Source organism: Mesoplodon densirostris, chromosome 7 (assembly GCF_025265405.1).
Source record: "Mesoplodon densirostris isolate mMesDen1 chromosome 7, mMesDen1 primary haplotype, whole genome shotgun sequence".
Classification (NCBI taxonomy): domain Eukaryota; kingdom Metazoa; phylum Chordata; class Mammalia; order Artiodactyla; family Ziphiidae; genus Mesoplodon; species Mesoplodon densirostris.
Window position 1 is genome coordinate 16,494,785 of NC_082667.1, and position 16,722 is coordinate 16,511,506.

Sequence of the window (16,722 nt, forward strand, 5' to 3'; positions counted from 1 at the left end):
GTGGGGCCAGGTGTCTGCAGGTGTAACAAGCACACAGGGGCTGTGGAACTCTTACCCTACACCAGCCAGCTATGGCAGTGGTGGGTGCAGAGGGCCAGGCTGAACCACCAGGATGTGAGTGAACCCAGGCCTAACCCTCAGAGGCCACCTCAAGGGGGCAGCAAGCCTCCCCCCAGAACTGCTCATGGGTCAGAAGGCCTGAGGGGCTGCCCTCCCAGAGGGCTCCCAAGAGGCCATCTCTGCTCCGTTTCCATCCTGAATCAATGTAGTTCTTTGACCCCCACAACTCTGGCTGGGCCCGGAGCTGGACATAGGAAGTGGATGGATGGAACCCATCCCTGCCCTCAGGGAGTGCTCAGGCTGGAGAAGGCAGAGACAGGAAAATAAGCAATTACACACCAGCATCATCATAAAGCAGCACGGTGATTCCACCCAGCCTCCAGCTCTTCCTCTGTGGGACAGGATGGGCTCTTTAGAACACAGCTCTCAGTATTCGATAATAACAAAAGCTAATGTTTTTGCAGTTACTATTTGCCAGAGATTGTGCTAAGCGCTTCACATGGCTTACTTTATCCTTGCAATGACCCTATGAGGTAAGCACTGCTTTTAACCCCATTTCACAGTTGAAGAAACTGAGACTCAGGGTGAAGGGACTTGCCCATGGTTACACAGACTATAGGGCTGGGAGTTGAACCCCAAAACCTCACCCAGAGCCCCTGAGCATTACTGTCATGCTGCACTGCCTGCAGAAATGAAGTTATAAATGATACATAACTAAAATAACCTCACCAAGGTCCAACCTACATTAACTGGGTTTCACAGCCCAGCCTCCAGACCCAGCCAACAGAAGACACTCTGGGAAGGCACTAGGCATCAGGGACCAGCTCAGACACCCATCCCGGGGCCTGGCTAGCTGGGCACAGGTGGCTAACAAAGGGTTACCCTCTGGGTCAGGGCTGCGGAGATGGAGGCTGGGAGCTGGGTGTGGGGAGGCTGGGAGCTGGGTGTGGGCCCTCCGCAGGGTGGCAGGGTGATTAGGGAGAAGGAGGGGGGCTCTAATCAGGAACTTCACATGGCAGCAGTCACAGCACTCACCCTCCAGACCCTGGGCTCAGGAAGGAAGAGGTGGGGCCACTGAGATGCCACCTCCTCTGAGCAGCCTTCCCAGAGCATTCTCCTGCACAGACGCTCATGGAGCACTACCTGGCAGCCCCAATCATCTTGGCATGAGTAGTTAGGGTGGGCATCGGACGGATGTGGGTTCAAACCCTGGCTCTGTCTACCCATCACTGTCACTTAACTTTTCTGAGCCTCAGTTCCCTCATCTGTAAAATGGGCTAATACTTCCTACTTCCCAAGCTGTAGTTCTCAGCACCTTCCTAGGCTTAAGAGCTATTTTGGCTTTGGGGATATTTGATGAGAGAGAGACAGAGACAGAGAGGGAGGTGAGTGAGACACAGTAAAGGCAAAGTGCTGCACACACAGGTATACACAGGTACGTTTCCTCTCATGGGTCCTGGGGGGAAAACACAGAAAAGATGGAGAGTGAGGAGAGCAAGGGCAGGTCTGTAACTCCAAGAATTTGGAGGTGCAGGGTAGGGGGTAGAGGGGGTCTTCCACCTGAGACCCAGCTAGAGGCCACTCGGCCAGGGGAGGAGGGGGCACTGCAGGGCCTCTGGGCCCTCCCTACTCTGTCCTTCAGTCCCTCCGCCTCACCAGTCTCTTCCCCTCTGTATCTGTCCCTCTCTCTGTTGGTGGCTTCCTCCAGCCTTCCCCTCTGTTTGTCTCTCCCTGTTTCTGAGACCAGCTCTCAGGTCTCTCCCTCTCATATCCTGAGGGCCTCAGAACATCCAGAGCATCCAGGGCACTCACTCCAGACACAGGGCCCAGACTCCGGCACAGCCAGTCCTCCCCGTGGCGGGCACCTGGCTCCAGGAAGGAGTGGCCCGGGGGCCCCATTTCCACAGTCAGCTGCAGGGGTCCAGGCCCTCCGGGGCTGGGAGGAAGGGCTGCACCTCCCACATGGCAAGCAGAGCCCAAGCCCCAAGTTTCCAGGCAGGGCGGCGGCCATTTAACCCACCCGGACACATGGCAGTTGGGGCAGGAAAGCGGGTCACAGAGGAGACCAGCACAGCCTGTCAGGGATCCCTGTCCAGGGCTCCCTGGGCCTCTTGGGTCCTCAGGGATTGCTAAGGAGCAGGGCTGGGACGGCTCCAGCTCCCCTAGACTGGGCTCAGCCAGGGTGGCCTTGGGCCTCAATACCTGCTACACCCTCCAGAGATGCTCTGGCTTCAGAGGCATGGGAGACTGATGGGGGCATTGGTTGTGGGGCAGGTAAAAAGAGAGGCAGGGGAGAGTGAGAGAGGCGGAGGCAGAGATGAGGGAAGAGAGACAGAGAATGGTAGGCAGAGAAGGACAGACAGATCCCAGGTGAAGGGAGCCTCCCGTGCAGCCAGGGCTCCAGCCCACAGACCTCAGGTCCTCTCTGGTCTCCACGGAAAGCCCCCAGGGGAGGCCTGAAGCAAAAGCTCTCCTGGCGTGCAGGCCTTGCTGGCCCAGGCAGGACCCCACCCTGGGAGCCAGCCCAGCTCTGCCCTGCAGCCCGCCCGGGGTGCTCACCACCATCCCGCCCCCAGTCTTCAACAATGGCCCATCCCTTCCCCAGACTCCCTTCCCCAGACCATTCTTCTTAGCCTTGGCCTCCCCCAGATTCTGGGAGCACCAAGCGTCACACACACACACACACACGCACACGCGCGCACACACACACACACACACACACACACACACACACACACACACACCTCCGGAGACTCTGAGCAGGCTGGGTCTTTGTCACCAGAAAGGTGCTGGAGCCACTCCCAGGCCCTAAGGGAGCTGAGGCAGGGTGAGGGACTTGACCTCAGCCCACAGCGCCTAAGCCACAATGAGCACCCAGGTCTCACACAGCCCCATGGAATCCCCCCAACTCAAGCCCTGGGGAGGAAAGAGCAAAGCCCAGCCAGGTCCTCACTATCTCATTCCTCTCCCATCAACCTCAACTTCCCCCCCTCAGCAATGGGGATAATCCCTACGCCAGCCCCAGAAGCAGGGGTACTGCCCCCGCAACCCTGGAGACCTAGGACTCCGCCACCCTCGCCTTCTCTCAACCCACTTCCCACTCCCAACTCCAGGGGCACGCCTACAGCAAAATTCAGCCAAGAATATGAGCACCCACTGAGGGCTGGGGTACGGAGCTGGGCAGAGAGGTCGTGAGTCCCCACTGCGGGCTTTGAAAAGTCCTTTTCCCTCTCTGGGACGACAACAATTCACTCCTACCTTATAGGGAGGAGACAGGCTTGAGCAATCAAAATGCTCTAGCACAATTAAGGGAAGTATGGTGATTATTATCACCGTGAGAAGGTTCCAGGCCACAGAGAGTTAGGAGGAGTGTGTGCAGACAGACAGAAATGGAAAGGAAAGGGGCTTGGTGCTACCGGAAGGGGTCTGTGTCCCCAGTGAGCCCCAGGGGCCAGGGGTGGGGTTCTGAGAGTTCTCAGCGCAGGGACCTTGAGTCAGGCAGGGCTTCAGGCCCGGGCCAGCTCCCTGCGCTGCACAGGAAGAAACGAGTCCAGACGAACGGTGACCCCGTATGCCAGGCCCAGAGCCAAGAGCACAGCAGCCTGGTGAGCTTCCAGGTGGCCAGAGGGAAAGGGGGCTGTCTGTGTCGCAGCAGGAATGCGGACATGGAAATGAACTGTGACTGGCTGGACGCCAGGCTCCTGGGAGGGAGTACGCAGCACTTCAGGTCACCTGGATTCCCACCCCTACTCCTCCAGCTCTCCCAGGAAGCCCTGTGTGACCCTGAGAACACAGGTCAGAGGCGTATGCCCCCTCCACAGACCTGGAAACTGAGGCTCAGGAGGTACTGTGCCCAGGGTCACAACGTGAGGCTGGCAGAGCCTGTTTGGAGCTAATTCTGTCCCTCTGCCCAATCCTTCCCCTGTTATCTGCCTAGAATACCTCCCAGCTAGAGAAGATAGAGTTCAGGCCTGACACCAATGCCCAACCAGACACCCATCCCAGGGGATTGGGTGGGTGGAGGAGGAATGAAACCCAAGCTGATTGCAGGCAAGGGGTGGGGGGGGGGATCTGCACTTCCCGAGCACCTGGAACCCAGGAGACATCAGCGGCAGGTGTTTTGCATATTGCATCTCACCTCACGCCAGCCTCACAGTGGTTGGTGAGGAAGATAGCTTTCTTATTTTTATAAAGAAGCCAGTGGTCAAAGAGAAGTGGCTTGCTCAGGGCGGGGCAGGGGGGCAAAGTATGAGTCACAGGTCTGAGGCTGACCCTGAGGGACTCAGCTGTCCCCAGCCCATGCAGACCCAGTGCCCTGAGCCCTGCCAGCCTGACAGACCCCCCCAGGGCTTGGGCCCAAAGGAACCACAGTCCCTGCTCTCATGGCCACCCTGGTGAGTTATCTAACCCTGTTAGCCAGTTTACCCGTTGGACAGAACCCAAGACAGTTGAGTTGCCTTGGCCACAGGGAAGAAGGCGGCTAGAACTGGGTCTGGAGGGACAAGGAAGACACAGATCAGAAGATAAGGGATGAGCTGAGGGCATTCAGGCAGAACCACAGGGCAGGGGCACCGAGGCCTGAGAGTCTGGAAAATTTTGTATCGTGTATCAGGAGGGCAGGCACAGTCCTCAGAGCAACCAGGAGCTGAGGTGGGAGGGGGACCTTGGCCAGACCCTCCTTCCCACCAGGGACCTCAAATGTCCGGGTCTGGGCAGGAACCAGTAACAGGGGCAGCCTGGACCACCCTATCTTCCTTCCCCACGGTTTTTGGCCCAGAGTGAGGATCTCCGGCCAGCCTTTCCTGGAGTCCTGGGACCCTGGCACCCAAGAGCCACCACCCCAACTAAGAGCCCTGGGATCTGCAATCCTGAGCTGAGAATAGAGTGTAGCCCAGAGTTCTCCCTCCTTACTTAGGATGCAGCTTGGGGTGATGGACCAGCCTCAGGATGGGGAGCAAAGGCAACACAGGTTCAAGTCCCGGCTCTATCTCCTCCTGAGCTGTAGGATCCTGGGCATCTCACTCACAGCCTCTGTCGTGATCTGTAAAATGGGCTGAGTGATAATAACCTCCCTGCCTATTTCATAAGGTGCTGGGAGGCTTGCAAGAGTAAGTACGTGAGAAAATGTCCACTGCTAAAAGCTATAAAGCATAAGGTATCATTCTGAGGTGAATGAAGCATGATCTGAACTGGGTCTCCTGGTGGCTGGGCCAGGGTCCTCCCACTGCAAGACCCTGAGTCCCAGGGGAGCCCTGCCCCTCGGGCTGACCCTCTCTGCATGGATGGTGGTGGAGCACAGGCTGAGTCCCCCACATCCCAGCTCCTTCCGTCCAGGATCCGCTGCCACTCCAGACCAGGGGCCCCAGTCTTGGAGTTTGGAACTGAAAGCCCAGCTCTGCCTCCTTCAGCTGTGACGTTGGGCAAGTCATTTCAGCCCTGGGAGCCTCAGTTCCCTCATCTGTGAATGGGGGCTGACGATAACCTCTGCTGGGGGGAGGGTGCTGCTGGGAGGATGACCTGACATCACGGCTGCAAAGTGCCCAGGGACGGGCCTGGCACACATCAGATGCTCAACAGGTGAGGGTTCTCTCCCCTCCCTCTGCTGTGCCTGCCACACAGCGCCCAGGCTCAACCAGAGAAAGTTTCTAGCCCCCCGGAAAAGTGGCCCAGAACAATAACTGGGAATGTAAACTGGCTGGAGAACACTGGATCTCGGAAGAAGATCACGTTGCTGAATGGTTAGTGGGGGTAAAAAGTAGAGCAAAACCCTGGCTCAGAGATGGGGAACGTGCCTTCCCAGCCCCCTCACTTGGAGTTCCCCAGGGCAGGCACAGGGTTCAGGGAAGGCACCTCTACTCCTGCATCACACCTGCATGAGGTAAGCCCAGAGAGTGTGTGTGTGTGTTGGTGGGGGGGGGTGGGGAATGAGATTCAGGAGGAGCAGGGAGAGGTGACAAGGCCAGCGGTCCTGTATTAGCACTCCTGCCGGCTTTCAGAGCATCCCTGGATCTATCAGATAGCCTGTCAGAGCCTCAGTTTTCCTTACTGTAAAATGGGGATGGTGGTAATCATCTTATCCTCTTGCACATGGCTATATAACAGTGCATACTGGAGAAGGGGTGATGAAGTGGGGGTAGGGGGAAGGTGAGTTCAGATCTCACACAAGCCTTTATTAAAGGAGGCAAGGTTCCTACTGGCAGCAGCCCCAGGAGCTGAAATTCACTACACAGCCTCCCCTGTCCCAATCCACTACTCCATTTGTTCTCAAAGTGTGGTCCCACACCCAGAGCAGCAGCGTCTCCTGGGAACGTGTTAGCAACACACATTCCTAGGCTGTACCCCAGACCAATGGAACCAGAAACTCTGGGGGTATGATCTGTGCTTTAACAAACCCTCCAGGAGACTCTGAGGTATATCAGGGTTTGAGAACCACTGCGCCAGCCCATGACCCCCAGCCCTACTCCAGAGAAACCTCCTCCTACCGACTCATCTCACTTTCCCTGGCTCCCAGAAGGCTGTTGGGGAGGAAGGAGTCACCATGGAGAGAGGTCATTAAAGAGTAAAGATCCCATAATTAGTTAATGACGCTGCAGGCTCCCGGAGATGAGGAGGGTCCAAAGTCAGACCACAATGGAGGAGGAAAAGCTCCTCCGTATCTGTCTTTCTCTTTCTGTCTCACTCCTGTGCACCCACACACGCCCCAAGAGCCTGCCCCCTTCCCTCCGTGAGCTTGCTAACCGGCACCGAGGGACAGACAGTGCCTCTCGTCCCAGGAGAGCTGGAGCTACATGTGCGGGTACACGCTGGTGCGTATCAGGGAAAGGGCTCTCCCCCAGGAATCTGGTCCTTGGACCTTGAGTTTAAAAACCATGTGACAAGACAGCCACTTCGAAGAATTCAGTCTGTGAAGATCATTAAAGTTGAGAACAAAACAGAAATATGGACCAGGTAGTCACTATAGCAATGTGGGTACTAATGAAAAATTCTCAACAGCCTAAGTGTGCAACAGCAGAGGAATGCTTAACTGGGTCACGGCAGATCCACGTGGTATGAAACTAGGGAGCCGGGAAACACGCTGTGGAAGAATATTGAATAACGTGGAAAAATCCTCCCTCTACGACGTTAACCTAAAAGTGGCAGCACAGGACGTGGTTCACAGGGTAGGATCCCGATCTTGTGTGTGTGTGTGTGTGTGTGTGTGTGTGTGTGTGTGTGTGTGTGTGAACACCAAACTGTTCACAGGACATCTCTGAGCAGTTATTTCCTCCTTTGCATCTGTTCTTCACCCTCCAACTTTTCCCACAAAACTGTTTCTTCAATGGGCCTTTTTTTTAAAGGGCCCATTGGTTCAGGTAGAGAGGAAGGCTTTTTTTAAAAGTTGACAGAAATGGATTGCGATTGACATACACACACTACAATATATAAAATAGATAACTCACAGGAACCTACTGTATTGCACAGGGAACAGGGTCAACACTCTGTAATGACCAAAAGGGGAAAGAATCTAAAAAAGAGTGGATATATGTATAACTGATTCACTTTGCTGTACATCAGAAACGAACAGAACATTGTAAATCAACTATGCTCCAATAAAAATTAGTAAAATAAACAACAACAAAAAGTTGAGAGAAATGTCTCTTTGCTACATCAGAATCACTGGCCTGAGGGTGGGGCGGGGCATGACAAGGGAGGTCTGGTTACCCTCCCCCACACCCAGAGAGCCATCATACTCTACATGGTCCCCAAGTGGTCCCCAAAGCATGATCAGGACCAACAAGTCAAGGGAGAGTGGGTTTGTTCAAATTCTACACAATATTTTTTAAGAGTCAGATATGTCCAGACATGAAAGGTAGTGAGCTCTCCAAGCCTTAAGGTGTGCAAGCAAAGGCTGAATGTTGTCCATGGGATCGGACCGAGTAGGTAGGTTGACTCAATGAACTATAATGCTGCCCACAAGACTATGATCTTGTGAATCTAGTCACAAGCCCCCAACTTTGCCCTCATACTAAGCCAAAAGCACCCAGGTCGAGGCTGGGCTCAGACAGTCTTATAGAGGACCAGGCCCATAGAGGTCTAAGGTCCTCCTGACCCCCAGATCTCCAAACAGCCCTGGATAACTCCTTCACTCCAGACCAGGGACCTCGGTCTTTGGGGAGGAGGACTCTGTCATTTCCTCAGAGGGGTGGAAGGCGCAGCCTTCATTCATCACTATCACCCTCATCAAGCACTGGCTTGTATGGAAGCAGTATTGTGTGCTGGGCCCACCACTAAGCATTTTACCCAGAGAAGTTATCTCATTTAATCCTCACCAAAATTGGTGAGAAAGGGGATCAGAGGGGCATTTGAGAGCCCCTGAATGACACAGCCTCCTGCCACAGTTACTCCTCTGCTGTGAGTTCAGAGAGGTCAAAGGGTCAGGGAGGTGACTTGCCTATGTGACCGTCAGTGACCCAGGGCCTAGCTAGCCACCCACTCATTTGCGGTGGGATCTCACACAAATCAGTCATTCCCCACCCCCACTGAGTTTCTATTTCCTTTATAAATGAGGACGTCTCATCGTGTCCCGTTGCAACAACATTCTAATATTCCATATCCTAAGACAGTGGGTGGGAGAGTAATTTTTCCAACTTCAGTAGTAGAATTACTCATTGCTATATCATTATTGTTAGCAACGTCAAACTAACATTGAGTGTTTGCCTTCCAGGCATCATTGGAAACGCCCTGTAGTTATGAGGAGGAACACATATTTCTCTCTCCACTTGTTTCCCTGAGGAGGGACCTCTACGGGGAGAACACCTCTGGCCTCGCTCCACCCACTTCTTCACTTCAGGCCAGGACCCCAGCAGTGGGTTATCTGATTGGCTCATCTGGGAGACGTACTGGGCATGCTCAGCGGCTGCCCGCAGGCAGTGTTCATTCTGGGCTGCTCCTCTGCATAATACCGGCCCCTGCAGGGAGGCTGGCCCCTGTTCAGAGTTGCCTGTGACCGGACCGTAACTCTGCCAGTTCCAGGGCAGACGGTTAGCCAGCCCTCTGGGGACTGGATCTAAAGCCACGTTCTCGGGGCTTCCTTTGGAGCTCCATCTTTGTCAACTGTTCTTTTCACTTGGTTCCAGATTCAGAAGAAGAGGGCTTCCCTCGCAACTTAAAACAAGTGTGAAGCTCCTTTAACCTTCACAGCACCGCTCTGAATTATGTCTTATTATTATCCCCATTTTACACGTGAAGAAAGTAAGCCCGTCGGCGTCAAGGATTGTTGAAAAGCTTTCTAAACACCAGGCGGCACTTAGGGTGTGTCCACCACGATGGAAGCTGGATTATGATCCCATTCAGAATCTGACTCTTGTCTCCCTCCAAGTCACTCCCTCAGTCTTCTGAGGCTTGACAAATTGACATTAACTTCAAACCAACACCCGACCCCCTTTTGAAATAAATATGATTTATTAACAACAACAAGAACTTCAATATGATCCCACGTTCATATGCATTTTTGTTTAAATATATATAGTACGTTTTTTGATAGCTTTATTGTATAAGTGTGTTCTTTCTTTCTTGAGCATAAAAATAATGTGGGCTTACTGCAGAAGATTCAGAAAATGGGGAAAAGTAAAAAAAAAAAAGTCTGTAATTTGATCTAGATAATCCCATTATGTGTATATTTAAATGTTTCACCTACTTTTTAGCCTTGTTGAGTGCCATTGCGGGGGGCTGCCCTGTCGTTCTGTGTCTGCAGTACCTCTGTGACACTGTGGGAACCTGCCCACCTACTGTGGCTGTCTCAGGGCAGGAGAACAGGCTGGGCACCCAGAAGTCCTTTCCCTGAATAAAACCCTGCAGCTCTGCACTGTGATATCACATGTGCCTGTCTTACAAAAGCCAAGTGCAGCAAATGCAGGATAATAGCGTTTGGCAGCCCAAAGAGGACTGCAACTTGCCCAAGGTCACGTGGCAAGTAAAGGATGAGGTGGGGTAAGAACCCGGGTCTCCAAATTCCCAGACTCAAGCCATTCACCAAACACTTAAATTCTGCTTCCTATTTATAAGAGCAACACTATCCAAAACATCTGGTACATATAAAGCACTCACTATGTGCCAGGCACGTCTCACAAATGCTTCACATACATTAGTTCGTATCATTTTCAAACAACCCTATGAAGTAAGTATTATAACCAACTCCATTTTAGATGCTGAAACTGATGTACAGAGGGGTTAAGACACTTGCCTAAGGTCTCACCCAGCAGGTAAAGAGCAGAGGCAGAAATGATCATCCCTCAGCAGTTTGATTCCAGAGTCTACGGCATTGCCTATGGTTCGTCCTCCACTCTCCTGGGCCAGGGCCAGCTGGACCCCAGGCAGGCTTCTGGAGCATTTCTGCCTGAGGAGTAAGCAAACTGGCCTAGGAGGTCACCCCCCTGGAGCAGCTCACTCTGCAACTTCACAGCAGAGCCAGGAGCCGAACCCAGGCTTCCTAATGCCCAGCTTCCGGCACTTTGTCCACTTTTCTGCATGGGTCCTATGAGCCTAGGTCCAGAATCTTCAGGAACTCCCACCCCAGATCACCTCTTGACACAGCAGGGAAAGTCAGGGGTGGGGCCCAAAGAAAGGCAGAAGCTCCCACTTCCAGGAAAGAAGCCAGAGGAGAGAGTGGCAGGGCCTCCCAGAGCTGCCCACCTGGTGGTCTCCAGGGATAATGTGAGGGGTGGGCCTCCTGGAGGGCATCTTCCCATCCCCCAGCCCTGCGCCCACGCCTCATGGGGCAGGAGCACCTTCCACAAATAACTGCTGACTTGAACGTGACTTTTCTGCTGAGTTAGGGTTCACTAAGGGCCAGAGTGGTTCCCACAAGGCTGGGGCTGGAGGAAGTTGGGCTCTTCCCCTCTCAGGAGGGGAAAAGCTGGGCCTCATGAGGGAAGCCGGAGCCCGGGCTGAAGAAATCCCAGGCCAGCCACACCATTCCCACCTCCCTGGACCCCGGTTGCAGGCACGGGATGGGCAGGCCTGAAGGGCAAGGCAGGGGCATCCAGACCCTGCTTCCCAGCCCCGCCTTTGCCAAAAGGAGCCACTGAGGATCTGGCTCTGAACTGGGTCCTACTGGGCCACCCTGAGGAGAATCACTTATTCATTCAACCATCATTTCCTGAGTGCCCGATGTGGGCCAGGCCTTGTACCAGGAGTCAGGACACAGAGATGGATGGGGCAGTCCTTGGCTGGGAGGGTTCACAGAGATACTCCATATGCCACCAAACAGCAGCAAAGAGGCAAGTACTCAGTGTAGGCAAGCGCAGAGGAAGGAGGGGAAGGGAAAGGAGGGGTTTTGGAGAAAGTCTGCCATTGACGTTCAGACCTACTTCCCCTCAGGAAGCTCAGAGTCACGGTGGGGAGACCCAGCCACCCCCAGGAAGAGCACCACACAGGTGGAAATGACTGGTGTCTTGGAGCACGTACACACACGCTGGAGAGGCACAGAGGGCCCATACGGAAGGCTGGTGCTCTGGGGAATGTCTCTGGGGGCCTGAGAAGCAGCCTAGTATAAGCCTTGAAGACTGGCCAGATGCAGAAAATAAGGACAGCAGCAGCTCTCATTCATGGAGGATACACCATGTGTAGGTAGAAAATTGCTAAGCGCTTCACATGCCCTTTTTTTTTTTTTTTTTTTTTTTTGCGGTACGCGGGCCTCTCACTGTTGTGGCCTCTCCCGTTGCGGAGCACAGGCTCCGGACCCACAGGCTCTGCGGCCTTGGCTCACGGGCCCAGCCGCTCTGCGGCATGTGGGATCTTCCCGGACCGGGGCACGAACCCGTGTCCCCTGCATTGGCAGGCAGACTCTCAACCATTGCACCACCAGGGAAGCCCCAACACATGCACTTTTTTGTTTTATCCTCACGTCACCCTATGAAGTAGTTACCATTATTATCCCCAATTTAGAGATTCAGAAACTGAGGCTCAGAAAGGGTCAAATAGCTAGGAATGGTCAGGGCCAAGATTTTGCTCCAAGTCCAACTCTTCACCACCACGCTGTACCATCTCCCTCATCTGTGGACAGGCAGAAGGTAGACAAGGGTGCTTCAGGTTGGGGGCAGGCAAGGTTAGGAGGTAGACTTGTCCAGTTCCACGCTGTACTGAGACCCTGTGTTGTATGTGTGTGTGTGTGTGTGTGGTGTGTGTGTGCACTCACATGTGCCCTACTTTACAAATGACAGAGTCCAGATTACAGAACCCCCTGAGAGCCAAGTAAAGAATAGGCCACTAGCAGAGGAGGGAAGGAAAGCCCAGAGAGGAGAAGGAACTCATGAAAGGTCACACAGCCTGTAAACAGAAGAGCTGGAACTAACTCTAAGAACCAGAAGACAGGCCTCCTCCCTCCCCTCAGCTGCGTCTCCATGTCAGCACAGAGTGAATCAGCTGCTGACAGGAAAACCACGGTGTAGGGGGAACCCCAGGGGTGAGTCAGGAACCAGACAGCCCCCAGACACCAGCGGGGCCGTCACAGGGGTCCTGGGCCTGTGGTTGGCCTCCTCACAGGCAGCATCAGGGGGCGAAGGGAAGAGGGAAGCAAGCGTAGCATGAAGCTCGGCCAATGTTTACCTCCAGGCTTCCCTCCTGGCCCTTCAGATCCAGGCTTAGAGGAGGGGAAGCCGGTGGGCAGGGCAGTCCCTGCTGAGATTAAACTGGACCCCCAACCCTGGCCCCGGCCTGTTGCACACAGGGGCCCAGGCTCTTCCCTCCTGCCTGCCTCTCACAGAGCCAACTCCTGACTGTTTGATTCTTCTGTGAAATCATAACCGCCCCCTGAGTTTCCCGTGGGGTGGAGGAAGTGGGTTTAAAGATTTGGAGCAGGGGGTCAAGGCTGAGGCAAAACCAGGGGGTGCCAGCTGGCCCCAGATGCTCCAAATCGAAAGGAATGCTCGGGGCTTGGGGCTGCTCTGCCCTGGGCCAGGAGGGGCTGTCTGGTCCTCAGGGTGAACAGGGGCTGCGTCCCCATGGTTGGAGGGTACGAAAAGGGGGTGAGGCGCTTCCAGGAAGTGGTTCAAAAGTCTGAGGCCACAAGAGAGAGGGCACTGCCCCACATTGCAGAAACTTCAGAGGAGCCCTGGAGGAACCCAAAATCCACCCCCCTGCCGCATGTGGGAACTTTGTGCCCCAGCTGGCTAACCTCTCACCCTGGCCTTCCCTGGGCTGGGACTAGGAGGGAAGAGCTGCAGGCACTTCTTTCCAGCCGCCCTGCTCTCCCGCCCCCACAGCCCCTGCTGACTGGCTCAAGTTCCCTCCACTCGGCCCAGAGGCCTCCCCTTCATGGGCAAACACAGAGCCTTCTTGGGCGGCTCCCTCTCTATCACTCTGTAGCACCTGTCACCCTCCCCAGTGCCTTTACCCACCCAATCCAGCCACCTTCCTGAGCACCTGCTATGCACCAGGGTCTAGGCTCCATGGGGGATCGAAAGAAACAAAGGGCACCCACTGGGGCACTTGTTCCCCCTCCCCTCCAACAGTGCCTTTCCTTTCCCCCAGCTGCAGACATCCCCAAAGCCCCCCAGGCCCCTGCTTCCCCATCATCACAGCCATCGGTTCGTTATCCCTTGACCACTGGGTCCTGCAACCCAGTGCATCTGGCAAGACTGTCTTTCCAAAAGTGCCACCCTGACTATGTCACTCCCCTGCTTGGAAACCTTCAGCGGCCTTCACTTTCTACAAATCAAATCCAAACATCTCACCTTGGCATTCAAGGTCCTCCACAAGTTGATCCAACCGACCATTCCCCCTTCGCATCCCTGCACAGTCCCAGCTCTTCAGCCAGACTGATCAATCTAGCAGTTTCCTAAAAGTCCCCTGAACCCTCTGGTTCCCTTTCCCATCGGATCTGAACCCTGGTCTTGGTGGTTGTAAAAGTACCAAAGCTGTGCTCATGGTGTCTGCTATGTAGTATGAGGGCTACTTTCAAACAAGGCTGAAAAAAAAACAAAATCCCCTGAACATACTGACCTCCTTGTCTTCCCCTAGGTATCCTCCTCTTCCCAAAACACTATATTTGCTGTGGCTACTGAAACCTTTGCAATCCTTAAGGCCCACCCAGAACTCCACTTCCTCCATGAAGCTTTCCTGAAGATCTCTCTGACCCTTCATCTATCTCCTATCAGAGTCCCCTTGTCTAAGTTCCTCACCAGATGGTAAGCAACTAAGGATGGGGTCAGTGTGTCATTGTCCATCATTCATCACGTGGGGTGGAGGGGTGGTAGGAGGACTTTCCAGTAGATGTTAACTAAGCACTGTTTGAAATGAACATCTCCTCCCTGCCCCCCACACAGGCAACACCTACTGACCCTTCTCCCTCCCCACCAGACCAAACTCTAATCTTAAGCCACTCAAATGCTTGGAGAGGGGAGTCTGGGGCCCCAAGTTGATCCAAGCCCAACCAGAACTTGGGATCTCAGGCAGAAAGCCCTGTTCAAGTCTCACCACCTCCCTTTCTCCCGTGTCTCACCTACCCTGAGCACCACCCTCCCATACATACACACGCTGTTTCCTCCACATAGCACAGCCCTCAGTCAAACTCTGTCCCATAGTGCTTTCCAGCTGGTTCCACAGTGTAGGGCTCATCTCCCCAGGAGATGCAGGGAGCCAGCCACCTTCAGTGCCAACCCTGATCAAACAGATAAAAGGTGCCCGCACTGCCCCTCACCTCCACCCCGAGCCAAGCATGCAATGGAAGAGCTGGATTCTGGCCACCAGGGCAGTACAAACCCATGAGATCTCATCTGGCCTTGAGCTCTGGGTGTAAGTTACCCTCTCCAGCAGAGGCATGGTGGGGATGGGGACCTCACTGTCAGCAACTCAAAATGAGGGCAGAACCCAGAGGCTATTTCACCTCTGTATTACCTAGCTCCATCTAATATATAGTAGGTGCTAAGTAAACATTTGGGGGTTTATTTAATGGGACACCTAACAACTGCAAGCAATATTACTGAAAACTCAGCTACTCTTTGGTCCAGATGACACATTCCCCAACCCCAAAATGGGCAAAGTGATGCTGGTGGCAGGTGGCAAGTTTTGGCTCTCACAAGGTCAAGAGGAGCTGCAGCCAGCCCTCCAAAAACAGTCTCATTCCCAGGCAGGAAGCCAGTCTATCACCTGCCCATCCACATCAGAGCAGCTGTCATACAATGAGGCCTCACTGGGTGCCTGGCGCCTTGCTAAGCACTATATACACATTATTCTATTAAGTCCTCACTACTAACGTTGAGTACCATCACTACCCCCATTTAACAGATGAGGAAACTGAAGCTTGAAGGGGGAGTGGAATCCAAATTTGGTCCCAAGTCCTTGACCACTGAACTAGGCTGCCCAACTACTATGGCCCTGGCACAGAGCACCTACCGCCACCAGGGACAGAAACCTCCAGCCCAAGGAAGGAACCCTGGGCATGCAGCAAGAGCCCCGGCTCTGGGCTTGACTCTGGGCCCAATGTTTGCGGGGGGTTTCCCTTGTCTTCCCCACTCACCCGAATAAGAACTTGTCCACTAGTTTCCGCCAGGGGCCTCCCAAGCCAGCTCACTTGGAAAAGCCCTGGGAGGGGACAAATGCCCTGCTGAGTTTCCCACCCCAAGTCTTACTAGGCTCTCAGAGCTGGGGGGAAGGGGAGGCTGAAACCTCCCTGACTTGGGCACCCACCCCACCCCCCCCGGCTCTGCCCCCCGGTTCCCAGGCCTGTGGGTTCAAGTCCCATGCGAGGAACTAGTGTGACCTTTAAAGCAATTCGCTTCACACTCGCAGAGAGTTCGCTTTGCTCAGTGTCACTCTGCAGGGAAACAAACTGTAGTCTGGGCGACGCAATCCGAATACCTGTTGAGTCCGTTCTCACCTGCCAGCCTCACCTTCCGGGGTTTCAGTGGAAAGGGCAATAAGAACACGGAGTCCACCTAGTTCAACCTCCTCCTTTTACTGGAACCCGAGAGGTCCAGGGCAAGGTGGGGGGACGCGCCCGGGGTCACACAGCTGGAGCACGGAGGAGCCGGAGAACTGGGGGTCAGGACTTGGGAACTTAAGCTCCTTCTCACCCACCAGCTGCCTTCTTGGCCCGACCTGTCACTTGTTGCGAGAAAACTGCCCGAGCGGTCTCTGGAAGTGGGGACGAAAACTAACTTTGCTCGTGGTTGCCGGCAGGCCTCCCCCCACCCCGTTCTCACCTGCTGGCTCTGCTTTTTGCTCGGCGCTGCAAGCCTGGCGTCGCCCGTTCGCGCCCCAGTCAGCGTCCGACTGCGCAGCCCTGGGTTCAGTAGCTCGGTCGTCCCCCTCCCGGCAGTTGACGGGGAACGCAAAGGCCTCGGCCAGGCCACGCCCTCCTGAGGCCACGCCCTAGACACGCCCCTCGGCCTCCTGACTTGAGCCCGCCAGCCCCGCCCCCAGACCCTGCAGGAATGTTGACTGGCTTCCAGCCGGATCGAGCTCTGTCCGCTACGGCCACCCTGCTCTAACTGGCCAGCCCCGGCCCCGGTCCTGCGGGGGACGGAGCTACGCCCCTCGCCCCGCCCCGCTACGGCCCAACTTCACCCTGTGGATGGGGCCCTCCCCGGGCTTGCCTCCTCGGCCGGGTCTTCTGTGCCCTTCCAGGCCCCGGGCCCTGCCCGGATAAAGCCTTGTCTGGGTGGGCATGAGCCTCAGCCCTGC

The 16,722-nt window shown here is 54.8% G+C and overlaps 1 protein-coding gene across 2 annotated transcripts in view; it reads right to left on the reverse strand.

Moving 5' to 3' along the window:
• CD82 (CD82 molecule) overlaps window positions 1–16,400 on the reverse strand; it is a 52,263-nt gene extending 35,863 nt beyond the window's left edge. For both annotated transcript variants that reach the window (XM_060104390.1, XM_060104391.1), the window contains exon 1: window positions 16,242–16,400. The gene's annotated coding sequence lies outside the window, so the exon portion shown is untranslated. The remainder of the gene's footprint in view (window positions 1–16,241) is intronic.
• Between the last annotated feature and the right edge of the window lie 322 nt (window positions 16,401–16,722).